This window comes from Cryptomeria japonica, chromosome 4 (genome assembly GCF_030272615.1).
Source record: "Cryptomeria japonica chromosome 4, Sugi_1.0, whole genome shotgun sequence".
NCBI classification, from domain to species: Eukaryota; Viridiplantae; Streptophyta; class Pinopsida; order Cupressales; family Cupressaceae; genus Cryptomeria; species Cryptomeria japonica.
In genome coordinates, this window is record NC_081408.1 from 96,499,642 (window position 1) to 96,518,265 (window position 18,624).

Here is an 18,624-nt window from a genome sequence, read left to right on the forward strand (position 1 = left end):
CTTTTTGCTCGTTTTGCATGTTCTTCGCTTTGTTTTTTTTTAGGGTTTTGGTTTAGTTTGTCAGTTGTCTGGATTAGGGTCAAGCCTTAGGGTTCCCGTTTTGACATTTTTAGGCCAGAGTCCAGTCAATCTTGAGAGCTTTTTGAGCTTCCTCTCGTAGGATGCAATTTTGAATAAAGTGAATTCGCCAGAGGCTAAGTGAGTTGGTCTAGTTTTAGTCGGAATTTTGAATGCAAAGTCCAAATTTGTCTAAGTGTGAATGATAGGATTTTTTATTTTTGTCTGATTGAATGATTTTGACCAAATTTTGGAATTTCGATGATTGATTCTGGGTATTGGAAAGGTCTTGTTGTTGCCTTGTGAAGTGACTAAACCCTTGAAATCATGATATTTTGACCTGTGGAAGCAAAATCGCTCCTGTCCCTCAGTGAAGGACCGGAGCTTGTTTCTCAAAATTTTACTGTCTCTGCAGGATCAAGACGAATTTCGGATTGGAAGTGATAAAGGGAGGCATGTTCTTTCTGTTGAATATAATTTGAAGAATTTTACAAACACGGAAATGTGCCAGGAGCAAAAATCGCTCCTGTCCCTCAGTGAAGGACCAGAGCTTAAAATCCAACATTACCTTGTCCTTGCAGGATTTGAATGATTTGACGATTTGAGGAGAACCAAGGAAGTGCATTTTATCAGTTGAATATAATTTGAAAGCGCAAACATGAGGAAAACTTGACCTAGAAGCTAAATCGCTCCTGTCCCTCAGTCAGGGACCAGGGCGAACTTAATGGTAGCTCCCGTCCCTCTCCCAAGGACCAGAGCGAATTTCCTCATAGGGCAAAATTCGGGCGAAGATTAAGTAAGTTTTGAGTTTGAAGCAGGCAAGGAAGGTGTAACGAACCTGTTGAAGACAAATTGAAGATTGCAAGACACCAAAAGGAGGCTCATATTTGCCTAGGCGCTCCTGTCCCTTAGCCAGGGACCAGAGCGAATTCTCCCTTAGGCCAATTTCTCACCAAGTTAGAACGAACTCCAGGCCAAGAATGAATGAAAGGGTGCATTCAAACATCAAATGTGCCTTGTAAAAGCCAGGTAAAGTATGAGTGGAATGGAGGGTAACGTTGTTTCTTGCTTAGTGATCGAAGAAATAAAGGTCAAGGAGAAAACACAAGTTCGCTCCTGTCCCTCACCAAGGGACCAGGGCGATAATGGTCACAAGGGGCATTCATCTATGAAATCAAGTTAATCAAGCTCGAGATTCCTAGCAAAAATGCCAGTTTCAACGTAGAGATGGTGGTTTCGAACGTAAAAGGCAAAAGAATCAAGGCTAAGATGATAATTCGCTCCTGTCCCTCAGTCAGGGACCAGAGCGATATGGTTTGTACCCTTACCTCTTCAAATTTTGGCGCTAACACATTTTTTTTTGAATTTTATTAAATGCTAAAAAATCGATAAATTTAAATATTCAATTAAATAGCATTTAAAAAATTGCGCATGGGCATTTAATTAATTATTTGTTGCCTTAAAAAATTGAATCAATTAAAAACGAAGGCAATTAATTAATTAATTATTATTTTAAATAAAAATCAAATTGGAGCACTTGGATTTAAATTCTTTTATTTTTACAAAGTCGGCCCTTGGTTTTTATTTAAAAAATTGCTTTTAATTACCTTATTTTTTACCAAGTCGGCCTAGAGGTAATGGAGGGGGGTAAGTGCCTATAAAGGAAGGAGAAAATTTTAATTTTCAAATCATCATTTAAACCTTCATTCATATGCGATTTTGGAGAAGTGCGAATTTCACCAAGATTACAAGGTGCGAATTTCATCAAAGTGGTGCGAGCATCATCAAAGGGAGTACGAACCTTGGTTAGAGTTGAGCGAACTTGCCAAGATCACATCAAAGACCCCAAAGGTGGCGAAGTTGCTAAGGAGGACATTCGCTTGAGGAAGATCACGTGGAAAAGCTTCAAATTTTAAATTTTGCCTAGGCGAATTTCCTTGTTTTGCACTTTAGAGTTAGCTCTCAAGTGAGGTATGGCGATGTGATTCTTTGTCTTTTGTTTTGAATTTTGATCGTCATAGCCTTAAATTTTGAATTTTGAAATTTTGAATTGCAATGGCTCAATCGTTTTTTAGGAAATGATAACTCAAGGACTTATCATGAGGTTTCCTAAATTTAATCTTTAATCTAATCTAGTTATACATTGCAAAATCTAGTTTCTTATTATGAAATGTTGTGTAGGTGTTACAATGGCGACCCCGAAGGCGGGAGCATCCACCAATCGTCCAGCTCTCATGAAGGAAGATCAAAAGAACGAAGAACTAGAGACCAAGATCGTGTCTAAGTGGAGCAACATTGGAGATACCAATTTGGGCAACTTCAGCACGAAGAAGTTTCGAGAGGTCCCTTACATTGGCAAGCCATCACCTGTCACTCGGAGGATAATTGAAAGTGGCATCATTAAGGCGGTTGGCTTCCCTCCAGCAGTACAGTGCCATGAGTTGATGATCGAGTGTGCTCGTCATTATGATCCTCAGTCCAGAACGATAGTGTCTAAGGAAGGAAACACTTTAGCTTATCTTTCAGAAGAGGCTATAAGTGAGGCTTTCCATCTTCCAGAGCACAGAGATATGGTCTACAAGAGCATAGAAGGAGCCAGGTCCATGTACGAAGATGATCCAGATGCTTGCCTAAGCATCATCAACAAGAACTGGTTACTTAAGAGTCGTCCTCGCCTGAGCAAGATCCCGAACACACCACATAGGATCGATTTCCAGGAGGAGTACAGAGATTTGATTACAATGCTCAACCGAGTCACAGGAGCCCCTCAAACTTTCTACTTTGAGAAGTGGATGTTCTACTTTATCCAGGTGATAGTTCAGGGAAAAGGAACAATTCATTAGGCTAGGATGATTAGCCATTGCTTGGACGTACAGTTGAGGAGATTGAAGGCTACCAAGTCCTTCCACATGAGTTCATACGTCATATATGCTTTGATTAGGAGCTTTGAGTACGCAGGACTACCTCACAGAGGAGTGATTGGAAGAGGACCCGGCGAGGTCAGAGTTTGTGATTCCTATGTTCACTTGCATCATCCACCAGGAAGTAACTACAAGTTAGTTAATGATACCTTCACGATGAACATCACAAGGACGTTGCAAGGTGGGATTCACAACAGATTATCTCAGGATGCACAGGAACTAGTAAAGAGGTACGGTGCTTGGTTTATCCAATTTCCGAAGTTTACTTATATTAGAGTTCATGGATGTCCTTCACCTCCATACATGTTGCCGAGATATCCGACACACAGAATTGTGTTACTTGAGGTAACAAGACAGTTGGCAGCTTATGCGAAGGCATTTAGACACAGCCATGGAAATGGAGTTCCTGTACCTATCATCTTAGGCAATTCAGTTGAGGTATGTCCTAATGCTTTAGCCATGGATGACACAGAGAAGGAGTTAGCTTTGTATTCTTTTTCATTCTTTGCTTTGAGAGAAAGCTTTGATCCACATGGATATATAGAGAAGATAGTCGGTAGGAAATTTAAGCATGAGTTTCAGATAGAAGATTTTATGATGAATCTCTTAGACGATCTTGAAGTGAAAAGAAAGATGCATTCTAGATTGCCTTTGGATTTCATCAGGAAATGCAAGATTTACAGAGTGGTCAACCTTACTCCAGATGAAGGAAGTTCTCTTCGAGGACATCAGTACTAGATGCAATCATGTTGAGGAGGTTATCCACCCGATCCAGGACAGAGTATTTGAGGTACTACGTACCATTCTTGGCAGAAGGATCGAGGTTGAGACAGATGTGGATTTGTAGGAATTGGAGGATAAAATTAAGGTCATCTTTTGCAAGGACGCTAATGCTATCACAGATGAGCAACAGGACCAGATGTTTGCTACCATGCTCCTAATTGAAAAGACTAAGGAACTTGAACCTGAATGGGACGCTGCTCTTCTCGAGGCATTTGATCAGGTCATCCACTTGGAAGAAAGAATGAAGAATCTTCCCGAGATTCCAATTGCTGAGATCGAAGGAATCGTATCAAGATTCATTGCATATGCTAAAAAGGAGCATTGGAAAGGGAATAAGATTCTAGATGAGAGGTTGTTATAGATGACATGGCACCTTAATTGTCATTGATCTATGTCTCCTAGGTTTTTGTGCCAAATTTAATATTTGGCTATGCATTTAATATTGTTCAGTAAAAAGGAGTCTATTTATAACAAACCCTAATTAGGGTTTAGGTGTCATGATCTTGACCGTTGATCTGCTTTTTGATCTGGACCATTCATTGTAATTGAGGATGCTATTTATACCCTCATTTCATTTCATTTTGTAATTAGAAAAGGAGAAAATTAGAGAGAGTTAGAAATTATTGAGAGATTAGAGTTTAGAAGCAATTTACTTTTGTAGCAAGATTGAGCTTTGAAGAAAGAATTCAAACAATTGTTGTACATGATGACTTTGAGATCAATGAAATATTGAAGTTATGGTGTTTTGTTGCAATTCTCTTGGTTATCTTCCTGGTTGTTCAATTTTCTTGAATCATCCTCAATCAAAGTAGTGTGTTAATTCAAAGGACAAAGTGTCGAACTTGATCTTTGGTAGGATTCGCTTTCCAAACCACTAGCTTCTTGCTGATTGTAGGAACGCCTTGCGTGGTCGACTGGAGATATTTGAATCACTTAAACCTTCAATCGTTGTTGTATCTTGGATATGTACCTTCGTGGTAGTGTCCTTGATCTTTGATGTATTGAAAAATCATTTGTTACCTTAGAAGATCGCATCAATTTCAATTGAGTTGTTAATTTATGGCAATATTGAAGTTGGTAGAATTTCACCAAATCTTGTCCACATTGAGTCATTCTTAGGGTTAGATTAGATTAGACCTCTTGCAAACCCTATCCTTTTGATATTTTTTTATTTTTTTTTTTGAAAAAGCTTGATTAGTTTAGCAAAATCTTCGGCGACGTAAGGCCCCTTGATGACACAGCAATCACAATGACCACTGGTGCTTATCCACACGTAGAGACCCTACTAAAAGAACATTGGAGTCATCCTAACTGATCCTTCTTGCGATATCTTCAGCAGTTAGCGACTTTATTCAAGAGAGGATAAGATGCCTTTGGGTATTTTATTCTGTGTATGATTGTGTACAAAATACACGTCAACAGTGTGTCAGACAAGAAAAGTGGAAATACTTACATGGAAACTCTCTGCCAAAGAAATGTTGAACAGGAATCCCATCAAGACGAAGACTTGGACATCATGAATTTCTTTGACCAACATGATATGACAACAGAAGTGGGAGGCTTGGGGAATCCTAATTTTCCCTTTTCCAATGGAAATTTCCTTGAGGATGACACTTTGCCAAGACAGGAAAGACAAATGGAAGTGCATATTTAGCCATCAAAAGTACCAATGTGGCTAAAAGACCAAATGAGAAAAGATTTAGAAGAAGATGGTGATACAACGACAAAATTGGAAGAACTCCTCAACTGGATAAACAATTCTAAGAAAAGAAGGCAGCCAAGAAGTTCTCCCATTGGACAAGAGGAGGATCTGAATTGAGAATTTTACATGTTGCAATTCCCAAAGTAGACAAGACGAGATGAAATCACTCCAAAGGAGTATGATGTATCATGAGACAGAGTTTGATTTAGGACCTACTTCAACAGCCCAAGTCATCGAGGATTTTGATGACTCCACTCAAGCATTGAAAGATCAAATCAGGAAATTGGAAGTAAAATACAAGAAGTTGAAGATTGACCATAAAGCTTTAGGTGGATATGTGCAGTGCCTAATGAAGCCAATTAGACAAGAAGATGAGACATTTGTTCCACCCACTACCCTTCCAAGGGAATCAATTAAATAGCTTCAAGGAATGAAGATAATTGCTCAGGAAACCCAAGATTAGTTAAAGAAAATTCATAAAAGAGGCAGATATATTCATTGAGGGCTTAGTGCAAATGTATAGTAGGATTCTGGCCATCCTCAATTTAATCCAAAATATAGATCATGCTTGGGAAGACACTCATATCTACCAAGATGAGACTATCCCACGCCTAGGAGCATTGATAGAGATTCCTCGAGGCACATTGATGCAAGGAGAGATAATCAAGGAAAAGGAAGTAAATGAATTCTCAGATGGTATTGCGTAGTGATATTAGGAAAGGAAGCCTTCAAGAAATCAAATGAAGAATCAGCCCTGCTAAGTAGGATACTCAAAGAAATTCAGATGGAAATCCTCTCAATGGAGGAATCGTTTGCACAAGAAATGGGAAATAAGGAAATGACCATAGATAATTTGACTTGAGCAAGGTTAAGGAACATGTATTCAAGGACATGAGTTCTTTCTCGGGGAGTTACCTGGACGACATTTCCACATTCATTAGTTTCATGAACAAGATTCAGGAACTCAAGTCAGCTTGGGAGAAGACTCTCAATCAGTGTGAGAAGGATACAATAGTCAAGGAGTACAAGAATGAGACTACTCCAAGTGTCTTTGTAGATGAACTTGAGATTGTGATGTCTAGGTTCATTGAATTTGCTAGCAAAGAGAGAGATAAGAGGCGCTTACTTCTAGATGATGAGTTGTTTAATTCTTAGTTCACACTCAGTTATTTGTTTTTTACTCTAGTTCTTTTTACATAAAAGATGGTCATTTACTTTGAAACCCTAATTAGGGTTTTCTCTCATTGCCTTTTGAAGGCCTATATAAAGGGATTCACCCCCCTCATTTGTAATAAGGAGAGATATTATTGTTCCTGAAATACTGCCAAGATAATAATTCATTCATTGATTCTATGGTGAATATTCATGTTGTCTTGAAGTCACATGGTTTCCTATCCTTCAAAATAGAATAGAATTTGTTTCTTTTGAAGTTGTTTAGTGAATGAAAGATCTGATAGTGTTGATTAGTGGTGAAATCCTTTTGCTCATACCCTTGATGAATAGATGATTTCTTTTCATTGTGTAAGGGTAGTCTGAGCTTGTTTTTGTGGATGTTTAACTTCTATCCTTGGATAAATATTATTCATTTTGATGATAATTATTTAAGGTATGAAAATCACAAGCACAACCTTTTGAAGATTGCACCCACTTTGTCTAGTTGTTTCTTTTGGTGAACCTAAGTGTGGTTTGATTCCACCCAATCATTCACCACCTCTTGAATTCTTAGGAGTAGAATAGAATTCTTAACCCATCCTTTTTTTCATTTTTTTTTAGGATTTCATGATCCAAAATCCGAAAAGAACCTTCATTGCTATATCTTCCATTCCATACATTCTTGGAGAGTGCATCATCCCAAGTCCTCACTATGATCAAAGAACAACAAAAGCGTAAGTACCCCTCGGATTACCAGCACACATCATACTAAACAAGCTACATCCATCATTAAGTTGCAAGTTCGCATAGTAACCTTGGAATCACTTTCATGAACTTTTGCAATCTTAGCATAAAAGGCGATTTTGCTCAAGAGGATAAAGTGTCTTTGGCATTTTTATTCTATGTTGGTGTGGTAATAAAACACCCATTAACAATACTTAGTTCAGGAAGGTAGGTGGTCATATTCTCAAGCCAATGAGAAATAGCATTGTGGCAGTCAAATAAAGACAATGATATGAGAAGATGCAAGATACTAAATGGAGATGGTCTATAAATTGTACTGTGATAGACAATGTGTTCAAGGGTATGCAAAATCTTTTGCTAAAGCTTGGATTAACAACCTCTACATGAGTTTTAAAGCCTTTAAAGCCCAGAAGAAAATTCAAGAGGATATATTATGCTATGCTCATCATGGTAAGTCCGTTTACAATAGCTAGATGTACATACTTGTCATAAGTAGTGATATATCGTCAGATGGTAGGTTTGTGAAAAGAATAGAAGATAATGAAATGACAAGAAACCAAATGACAATCTAACTCAGTGTAAAGGAGGATGATTGTAATGAAATGCATAGCAGTCATCATGTTCAATAGATCAGCATAATGGCTGTAATACTGGATGATTGTTGAGGGATAATGACTGAATGACAGTACATTATGATAATGGACAGAGGTTGTAATAGTATCTATACCCTTGCACAAAGGCAAAAAAAATTCAGAGGCATATATTTGTGTGATGGTATAAGAAAAAAGGAAACATGGGTTTTGCAAAAAATGAAGGACAGTCCACATAAGAACATCATAATTGACAATAAGAGAGCTTAGTCAAATCATGAGGTAAGAAATAATGAGCAACATTCATGAAGGACAGTGTTGCTTTGATTAAAGAAACAATGCATACAGTCAAGATAGCAGTGACGGTTTTAATGATGAAAAATACTTAAGGAAATCAATATTTTGCCTTTTTCAACTATCATGGAAAAGATTCATTTGCTATCCAAAAATGAGAAGGGCAGATTCAAAGAAGGGGATGAGCATGGTGAGCAAGGATGACAATATTAACAGTTGCAGTGCAAAGACAATATGTTTGGGATAGATAGTGTTCTTTGATAAGTTGTCTTGTCATAATGATCTAGATAGTTGTCTATTTTGAAACAATACATTACAGAGGTTAAAAAGACAATCAATTGAAGAGAACAGCAGTGAACTTAAAGGGACTGTGAATAAGTGACACTCAAAGCTTGACTATCATGTGTACAGACTATAGTGTGAAAGGATTGTTTCATGTTTGATGATGACACAAAGATGAAAAATGGTGAGTATGGTGTAAAGAAAGAGAAAACAGTTAGGAACTCAAAAAGACTATATGGTGTTCTCAAAACTAAGAGGGCGGTGATGACAATGACAACCAAAAGCCAACAAACCTATCAGACAGTATCAAAGAGAGGACATAATACTAGAAATGACAGTGTCATGGACAAGAAGGTGAAGGCCTTGTGACAGTGAGTATAAAAAGTCTATGACAGTCAAGAGAAAGGTGACAAAATTAAGAGGATGTAACTTTGTGAGCAATACACAGTGATAGCAAAGATCCATGATCATGGCCTTGAGAGGTGTCATGAAGGAACCAAGAATGCTATAATCCTTGCAATTGTGAACTGTCAAAATGTGAAAGGTTTTGTCTTTCATTTGGCTTCGTCTTGCTGACAATGAAGAGACATGCTACTAAGAACAAAGAAGAGCAAAATAAGAAGTGAATGTGAGGAAAAATAGAAGATAATATTGATGACAGTCCTAGTGAAGTTGAATGAGTGAACCCAATGATATTGAGACAAAGGGAATGTTGAAAAGAGGGCAGAGTTAAGTCATTTTAGAAGCAAGAAGATGGCTTGAAAGTTTTAAGTGAAATGGCTAAAAGACATGGTTCACCTTAGGGTGCACTTCCAGTGAATTCTTCTTTGCCAAACACAATCAATACTACTCTTCTTGAAAAAGCTCCTCAAATGGACGGTCAACTGCTAAGAAAGAAAAAAAATTGCAAGGGAAAGGAGGTTTCAGTCATACCAAGTTATAAGGAGGCTAGGTTGACCTTGTGGCAGTGATATCAAGGGAGGAGCAAAGCTTCAAAAGAAAAGGTAGTGAGCTGCTTCAAAGGCAGTAAGATGACAGTCATACACAAGCATGCCAGTCTTCCAAGAGATAGAAGAAGATAAGGGATTGAGGCATGGAACTTCACTATTTGTGGAGTCGATTCCTATTGCTAAGCGTGGAGTTTCCTGTGGTTTGGAGTTAATTATTGGCTTTAATTCTAGGCACCATTGTTAAGGTATAGCTAGTCAATTTATCATCTGTTGAAGGCAAGAAAAAGCTACAGGTTCTGGGTGCTATGTAGAGATACTTGGAATAAAGGTACGTATATATGAATCAAAGTGGACAAGGAAGTTGTGGTCATTGTGGAGAGATTTAAGCCAGATCGATTATTTAAGATCCATTTTCTCTAGCCACGACTATTGCTTCAGGGAGGCCACAAGTCTATTTATTTTGGCACTAGAAGTGATAAATGGTTGCTGTTAAAGCTGGACAATGATGGCATGAGGTAATATGGTTCTCAAAGGCTAGATGAAAGCGAGTTAGGGTGTTTTGGGATAGAGTATCCATTGAATTTACATGCTGGGGTTGATACGTCCAAGTTTACCGACTATTCTTTGTCGGATGAGCTAGCTGTCCCTCTTTGTGAAGACGTCGAAACTCGGAGATTAATGCTGGAGTTAATATACTTCACATTTTGGGCAGAACTTAGCATGTAAGCCAGTTCGAACCTTCATTAGTCTCTATTTTCTGATAGTTCAGCTTTCAGATCTGTGCAAAGGGTTTAAGACTATTTGAGTGCAACTTAGGAAAGCAAAAGCTTCATACTAAGCACAGACTTCATGTTTGTGAAGCTTAAAAATTTCTCAGTCATCTATCGTGTTGCAAGCATATGATAAGTCTATGAATAAAGGTCATAAATTATGTTATATTCAAATCTGACTTCTGTATCTAAATGTGTTGTTATTTCTCAGAATTTTACCTTGTAATCAATCTTTACTATATAAGAAGGTTGTGTTGTGTCACACTTGTATTTTCATTGTCTTTGCAATTCTAAAATTATTGAACCGCATCTTATGCATGTGAAAGACAACCCTACATTTAACTTCCATGCCCTCAAACAAAGTGTTTGACGAAATTGCTCGAAGAGAAAGGTGAAAATTTTGGGCAAAAATCCACAGGAGATCTTAAAGAGTCTCTGATGGCAAAAAGGGACCTGACAAATCAATTTAAGATATTCTCTATGCCCAGAACTAAGGCCTGTCTAGGAGAGGAGCTCAAACAAACCTGTTATACCACTTATCACACCCCAAACTCAGGAGTTCACCAGCATCGCCCAAGCAAACAGACCATCCAGACAGATCAGCTTGACTATCCTGGGATGATGATCTACTGCAGTGACCAGAGTACGAGAAAATCTTATCTCTTGAGCAGTCATCATAGGAAAAGAGAGGCAGTTAAATCCAGATCTGCAGCCTTGAACCAGAGATCACAGTTAGTGATGTTTTTTAAATCACTACAGAGCAGCTTAGATCATACCCCTGCAACAAGTTACCAATGGGCAGTGGCCTCAACAGTTTCATGCGTCAAGCAAATGGCGATCACTAGCTGTGAGATACTTCTCTAGAATCTTAAGGCTTACTCACCAACTTCAACTCAGATCACAAAGGAATAAAGAGGGTTTAGGGCTACTTATGCATCTAGGTCACTTCTGATTTGTATTTTAATCCCCTAAACCTCATACATACCCTACTCATCTTGTATCAGGTGCATAGCTGAATTGTTCAAACTGAGATCTGAGTTATTTAATAGCTGAAAATTGCTACAGGATGTATAAATCAGTGGTTGAAATTCCATTACTGTGAATTGTCCAATTTTTAAAAATTGTTGTTAAGGTTACTCGGGTTTATTTGCATGAATTCTTTTTCTGTTTTAGACTGGTACATAGTTTAAAACCTTAGATGCACTACACTGAGTGATGATGATATCTCTGCAAATTTGATGCACACTATTAGGTATTAACCATTGAAACATGATCAATAGGAGTGATGATTATGCATTTATCATTACTCCATTTACTTTTGGAGGCCATAAGAAGAAACTGAGTTTAGAGTCATGAGAATTTATGAGCATGCAACGCTTTGAATTGTTACAAGAGAACTAATAGTTCTCACCTATTTAAGATTTGTGGGATTCAGCTTTAATTGAAGTCTTTACGTATATGAATTGGAGGTATTTGCAGTATTGGGTCCCCCTTATAGATATTAAGATAAAATTACTTCAGGACTCGATCCAAATTTTTTGAGTAGAAAAATTTGCAATTTGGGGTTCAGAAAACCAAATAGGATATGATAGAGATTGTTAAGTCCAAACTGAGCCACTCCTAGATATCTAAAATGGTTTATAAGGCATTATGCTAATTTCTATAAGAAAATTTTGGAAATGGTAATAAAATATTCAATAATTGAAAAGTATAATACACAACAAAAAGTGCCATAAACTTATTTAGTCCCACTGAATTTTTTTCATCATTTTTGGATATTAATATGACTTATTTTATCAAGACCACAGAGAAATTCAATTCGATAACTTTGAAATTTGAAAGAATAAATTTTTGCTCTAGCCTTACCTCATTTTTAAGTCTCTCATCTCTTAATAACTCAAACAATCAATCTGGAGAAATAGGAACCCGTATAGATGTTGCTCTAAAAATTACACCTATAGTCTGTCCAGAATTTATTTCTCATCCTCTCAGTAAGCTTCATCATGCTCCTGCAGCCACTGGGCATTGTACATCTATAATTAGCAAGCAAAGAGGGTGAAAAAGCACATGTAAGGCGTCCATTATCAAAAATCCACAACATAAAAATAAAAATCAGTGGGACAACTTTTTCCTCACTTATTCTAATGCTTGTAAGAACTCGTAGTGATATCTCTGGCAGCAACATGAGTGTTTGTTGCTGCGAGGAATGTAATCCTTTCACACTGGCACTGCAGAGTTGTACTTCAAAGGCCAACCCATTATTTACTACTACACAAAATATCCTGTGCACCCCAATATTATCATGTTCTGCATGCTCCACTCATGTAACCTGATTACACATAAGATTGATTTGAATCCATCTTAGCAGATATTAAATTTCCAAAAAGGTTGTCCATGATCTTAACAGTTGTAAGATATACTAGAGCAGTTTTACTTTGATCAGCCAAAAAAATTGTGAATTGGTATTTTTTCATGAATTACTAGGGTAATATGCATTTGACCAAGAAACTGAAAAACCACAACTTTTTAAACCATTTAACCATCCTGCAAGCCCAGTTGTGATTAATAACAATAAATTCATGACTTTTATTTCTTTATGGGCTAACTTTGAGCAGATTAAAGAAGGCGTTAGACAAGTGAGAAACAGGCTGGGACTGAGATCCTAACTAGATTAGGACAAATGGACAGACTTCGTTATCTGAATCGGTCATGAAGCTATTGTCAATTACGTTAATAGGCTTGTAATTGGATCAAAATATATTGATGATGAGTCATGTCATCGAGTCCACAACTCTTCCTACTGGTTCCTATCTTTGTGTCTAAATGGCTTCATAAATGAATGTTTGTAGTTGTACATTAAAAGTGGATCTCTCTTTTCCTCTCAATTAAAATGCTAATTAGGTATAATACAAGAAACGAGAAAATATTGTTTAGACTAGCTCATAGGAAGAATTGTGTGCTAAACTCTATGTTTCTTATGTCCAGACTTGAATCATAGAGGCATGCTTTGCTTCTATGCACCAATTCTAGACCAATCTGTTCTCCCAGTTTTGGCATGGAGGACAACCATACTTTAAGAACATTTGGTAGTTATGGTGTGTGTGATATTGATATGGAAAGATATATTTAAAAAATTCGACATTGTAAATATGTGCAGTGTGAGGCAATACAATTCAACAATGTGAATAATCTATATTATTCAACAGATATGGAATCAGGATTAGAACTCTAAACTAATATTCTAATGTACTAATATCAACTCAAAGTAAATAACGTAGTAGAAATAATATTAAGAAGATGGATGAAAGATAATCCATATAAAGAAGTTTGCACCTAAGAAACGACAAAAGTAATACATTGTGATCAAATGACAAGGTTGATTTAAGCCTATAAGGACAAAAATAGATGGGAGAAGTAGACACCACCATACATAGCCAAATGAGTAAATATGACTATCTCTTACAATCAACGACATGATGACAAGAACTAGAATAGCCTAGATAGTTTGTTCACAAAAGTTATTTTCCCTATAACAAACAAATCACAAAAGACAATGTTGATGGGTAAGTGTTGCCAAAATAATTTCCAAGGTTCATATTGAAGGCACAACAAAGAGCATTATAATGCTCAGACTCAATGTTGCCACAACAAATGATCATCAACATAGAGAGTTGGGGCATGAAGGCATTGTCGTCATAGTTCTGATAAATTATCATCATTAATGTGACAAACTCTGCCTCCTTTGAGTGTAGCAATGCACTTGGTACTTATATGAGATTCTGTAGATGGGGGACATGTCTACCACACAAAACTGGGCAGTATAATCACTACAGAGTTATTTGTCTTACATAGCTAAAGGACCATGGACTCTACAGTTGAAATGATATAACTACAGAGGGTATGCTTATCATTGCAGTGCTTACATGAAGAGAGTCAGACAACCAAGTTGCTGACTAAAACAATGCAAGACAACTATGGCATAATGCTAAGCAGATCCAATCAGACCTCCCAGTCATTTGATCTGGTTGTATCATAAAGTATTCCTCATCCTTGAATTCATGATCTTCAAGGTCTGAAACTTTTTCTTTGAAACAGAACAAGGGACTCAGCACCATCTAAGTTTCCAGTTACTTTGATTTGCATAAATGACTTTTTGATTTAATCCCAAAACATGTAATATAGAGCACAGCCAAAGAAAATAGTCAAGGGCCACTGACATAAGACAACTGCAGATTGTAGTAAAGGAAATAGATACAGGAGCACTAAGTGTCAACACCTTGGAGAAAAATTTCAATTATTAACAAAGATAGTTGGGGTATGAAGGCACTGGTGTCATAGTTTTGATCATCATCTTTTAATGTGACAAACTCTGCCTTCGTTGACTCTAGCACTACACTTGGTACCTATACGAGAATCTGTAGATAGGGGACATGTCTACCACACAAAACTGGGCACTATGATGTTGTGCTTCACTACAGAATTATTTGTCTTACATAGCTAAATGACCATGGACTCTATAGTTGAAATGATATAACTACACAGGGTATTTGTAATGTCCTCGATTTTAGCCTTTTGGCTAATAGGAGTAATAAGGAGAAATTAATTTCTTATAAAGTCATTAAAATAAATTAATTATTAAAAAGTGACTTTATATTTAATTAATTTAATTAAAAGTGACCAAAGTATAAAAATAAAATATTAATTAAATAGTCACTTATTAAAAATAAATAAAGTATACCTACCCCCTTCTAGAAGGTGTCTCATGACGGGTTATGGAAAAGGTTAAATAGAAGACGGTAAGAGAAGGAAAGCAGACATGAATTGTGAATCGTTGATTGAATTGTTTTTGTAGAACCAAGTTGGTGTCTAGAGACTTTGGTCTTTGGGAACGGAAACTCCCAATTGATCGCATAACTGAGAGAGTGAAAGATCTCTTGAGCGGTTGCATAGGGGAGGTGACATTTCAGTCATCTCATTTGAGCTTATTGGAGTTACATATCAGATTTCAGGTGGTTATGCTTCAGACTTCCATATTTGGAGATCACCTTGTTGATGCATTTATTTTGGGCAAAATCAGATTGACGAAATCCTATTGACACTTGGAGGATATCCATTGTTGTTTGGTAGAGGCAGATCAAAGGTTTAAGGGTCTGTCTATATCTCAGTTGCAGACTTCGGACATCACATTTTAACTCATATCTTTTCCAACATACATCGATTTGGTCCTCCATTGGTTCCTAAAGCTATTTGAGGATGAGGTGATGATTTTGTGGTAATCTTTTGGAATATTTGGTGGCAACATTATTTTCTATGATGGGTCGAACTCCTGCAGGTCTGTCCCCTCTTACTCCATCGATATTCATTGTATGATGCATAAGATTGCTTGAGATCACCTAGGTCGAAAGCGCTGTCCTCTAGTTGGAAACTGGATCAATTTGGAAGGAGTTCTTGGGCTCATAAATGCAGATTGTAAGTGGTTATCAGACCTGTCCATATCAGATACAGGGGCGGAACATTAGTGCGTTCATTTGGGCTCATTAAACTTGGCATTTGCTTTCCTAACTCTACATAAGGAAGGCGATATATCTCTACACCATAGGCGATCAGTTTGGAATAACATTGGGACACCAGAACGCAGATTTGCACAGTGTTCTCAGACTTTGGTAACAGCAACAGCAGGGGCGGCATGTCACTTGGTACAACCTCACACTTCAAAGCCCATTATCATTGAGGATGTGTTTGCTTCCTTCACCGATTTGTACCAGGTTCTTCACATTTCATTTTTTGTTTAAATGGAGAAAGTGTGAATTTCTATCAGTCATTAGTCCTCAGAAAGAACTCAGAGATTTGGTCCTTGCAATTAGTCCATGTAATTGATCTTTGACAGCATATTGTAAGAAGGGAAGTGAATTTGGTTATGCCAACTGTTTGTCTTAATTACAGTCAGCTGTCATCTTACTTCTTCACACCAAAATTCATTGTCAATGAATCAAACATTAAGTATTATTGTAGCATTATCTCCCTAAACCATTGTTATATGATTAGCAAGTCACTCTTATTGAATAAACGAAGGTTTATAATGTCTTGCCAAATCTGAAATCTTATATCAGTCATTAGCAAAGTGTTTGCCATAATTCCTTCAAAAGGGCAATAGTCTGAAAATCTTCATCAGAATTGGCTAGGGACATTACAGTATTCTTATCATCATTGCAGTGCTTACATGAAGAGAATTGGTAGACCAAGTTGCTGACTAAAACAATGCAGGACAACTAGGGCAAAATGCTAAGCAGATCCAATTAGACCTCCCACTCATTTGATCCTTCTGTATCATAAAGTATTAGTCGGCCTTGAATTCATGATCTTCAGGGTTTGCAACTTTTTCTTTGAAACGGAACGAGGAATCAGAACCATCTAAGTTTCCAGCTACTTTGATTTGCATAAGTAACTTTTTTATTTAAACCCAAAACATGGAATGTAGAGCACACCCAATTAAATAGTTGAGGGCCACTGACATAGGACAACTGCAGATTGTACTAAAGATAACAGATACAGGATACAGGAGAATAAGTGTCAACACGCTAGAGAAGATTTTTAATTATACCCATTAATGTATCATTCGAGGCCATTCAAATAGAATTCTGAAAAAAACTTGTGCATTACCGGTAAATTTTGCCTGAACGGGTATATTATGCAAAGACAACATTAAATGTGGAATTGACATTGATTTTAAAACGAGTATTTATCAAAAACACACTATGCATTTTAAGAATAGTTTAAACAACTCACCTTCAATCTCTGCGAAATAACCCCTTTACAGCACCACCTATTCAGCAGAAGTTCGAATTTCTCTCTTCTCATTATCATGGAGAAATCTTGAATAACTTCAATTTTCTGCCATTTCAAATTTGAACTCCGCTCCTCACATTCAAAAGGATATTAAACGTGAGGGATGTGGTTATGGAAGCACTAGTTTACCGTTGGACGCGGACATTTTTAAAAAAAACACTTGTTAGTTTCTGGTTTACCGTTGTGCGCGGGCATTTTAAAAAACCACGTCATAGTTTGTTGGGGATCAGTTGAATGCCTGAGCCTATAGTTAGTTGACGGTGGCTGTAAGATGTAATTCAAAACTTCAGGAAAATATCTTTTTCACGAATGGTATTTGAATGGAAATTTTAAACAATATTTTATCAATAGATTTTATTTATTTTACTTATGTCAATTAGGGAAAAAAAATGTTTTTTTTAATATATTTACACATTTAAGGAGGTCCATTATCAAAACATTGAAGAGGTGTGGAAGGTCAAATAGGAAAAAAAAAATTAGTTTTTTTTCATATATTTACATATTTGATGAAGTCCATTATCAACATGGTCATGTTATATTTGTACTAGGGAGAAATAGTTAGTTGATGGTGCTCTAAGGTGTAATTCAAAACTTCGAGACAATTTTTTTTTTTCACTAAGGGTAATTTTAGATTTAATATTGAATGGAAATTTTCAACAATATTATAAAACCATTTATTTCAGATGTTAGCAGATCAATAGATTTTATTTATCTTATTTAAAATTAGCAATTGTGTTTTACGTTGCAATTAGAAAAAAATTAGTTTTTACTCATATATTTACACATTTAATGAGGTCCATTGTGGAAGGTCAATTAGAAAAAAATTAGTTTTGTTTTCATATATTTACACATTTAATGAGGTCCATTATCAATGTTGAAGAAGTGTGGAAGGTCAATTAGAAAAAAAATTAGCTTTTTTTCATATATTTACACAGATAATGAAGTTCATTACCAACATGGTCGTGTTATATTTGTAATAGGTGGAAATAGAGAGGGAAACGTGGTCAGCCACATAACCCCATTAAAATCATCCTTCTTTCCTATTTCCCATTTTGTTCACTACTGATGGCTTGAGAAAACAAAGTGGGGAAGGAGATGATAAGTGGAGGCTTAATATAATTAAGTCACAATATTATTATCATATATATAAAGATATATAATTTTAAAAAAAGTTAAGTATGATGTCCATCATATTTAAAAACTAGCAATTGCACCTTGGTGTGCAATGGGTACACGGAAAGAGGTTTGGAAGGTTAGTAAGGAAAAATGGTCTATTGGTTAGTAAGGAAAAATGGTCTATTTTTTTCATACATTTGTGTATTACATGAAGTCAACTAGTAGGACATATAGGAAATGATATTATTTGGGCAACAAAGGTCTCAATGGAGAAGTGATAGCAACAAATCATCTATTATAGGAATCTAAACATGATTAAAATAAAACCTTTGAATTAAAAAGATAAGTAGTTTTCATTACCAAAATAATAATATTATTTTTGCAAGAGAGAGATGTGATCGTAATTATTCAAGTGAC

At 36.5% G+C, this 18,624-nt stretch overlaps 1 long non-coding RNA gene across 1 annotated transcript in view; it reads right to left on the reverse strand.

Moving 5' to 3' along the window:
* LOC131874738 (uncharacterized) overlaps positions 1-17,320 on the reverse strand; it is a 37,610-nt gene extending 20,290 nt beyond the window's left edge. Inside the window, exons 1-3 of the long non-coding RNA XR_009372124.1 lie at positions 17,032-17,320; positions 12,382-12,574; positions 12,112-12,263 (exon numbers count right to left, since the gene is read on the reverse strand). This is a non-coding gene — a long non-coding RNA (uncharacterized LOC131874738). The remainder of the gene's footprint in view (positions 1-12,111; positions 12,264-12,381; positions 12,575-17,031) is intronic.
* Between the last annotated feature and the right edge of the window lie 1,304 nt (positions 17,321-18,624).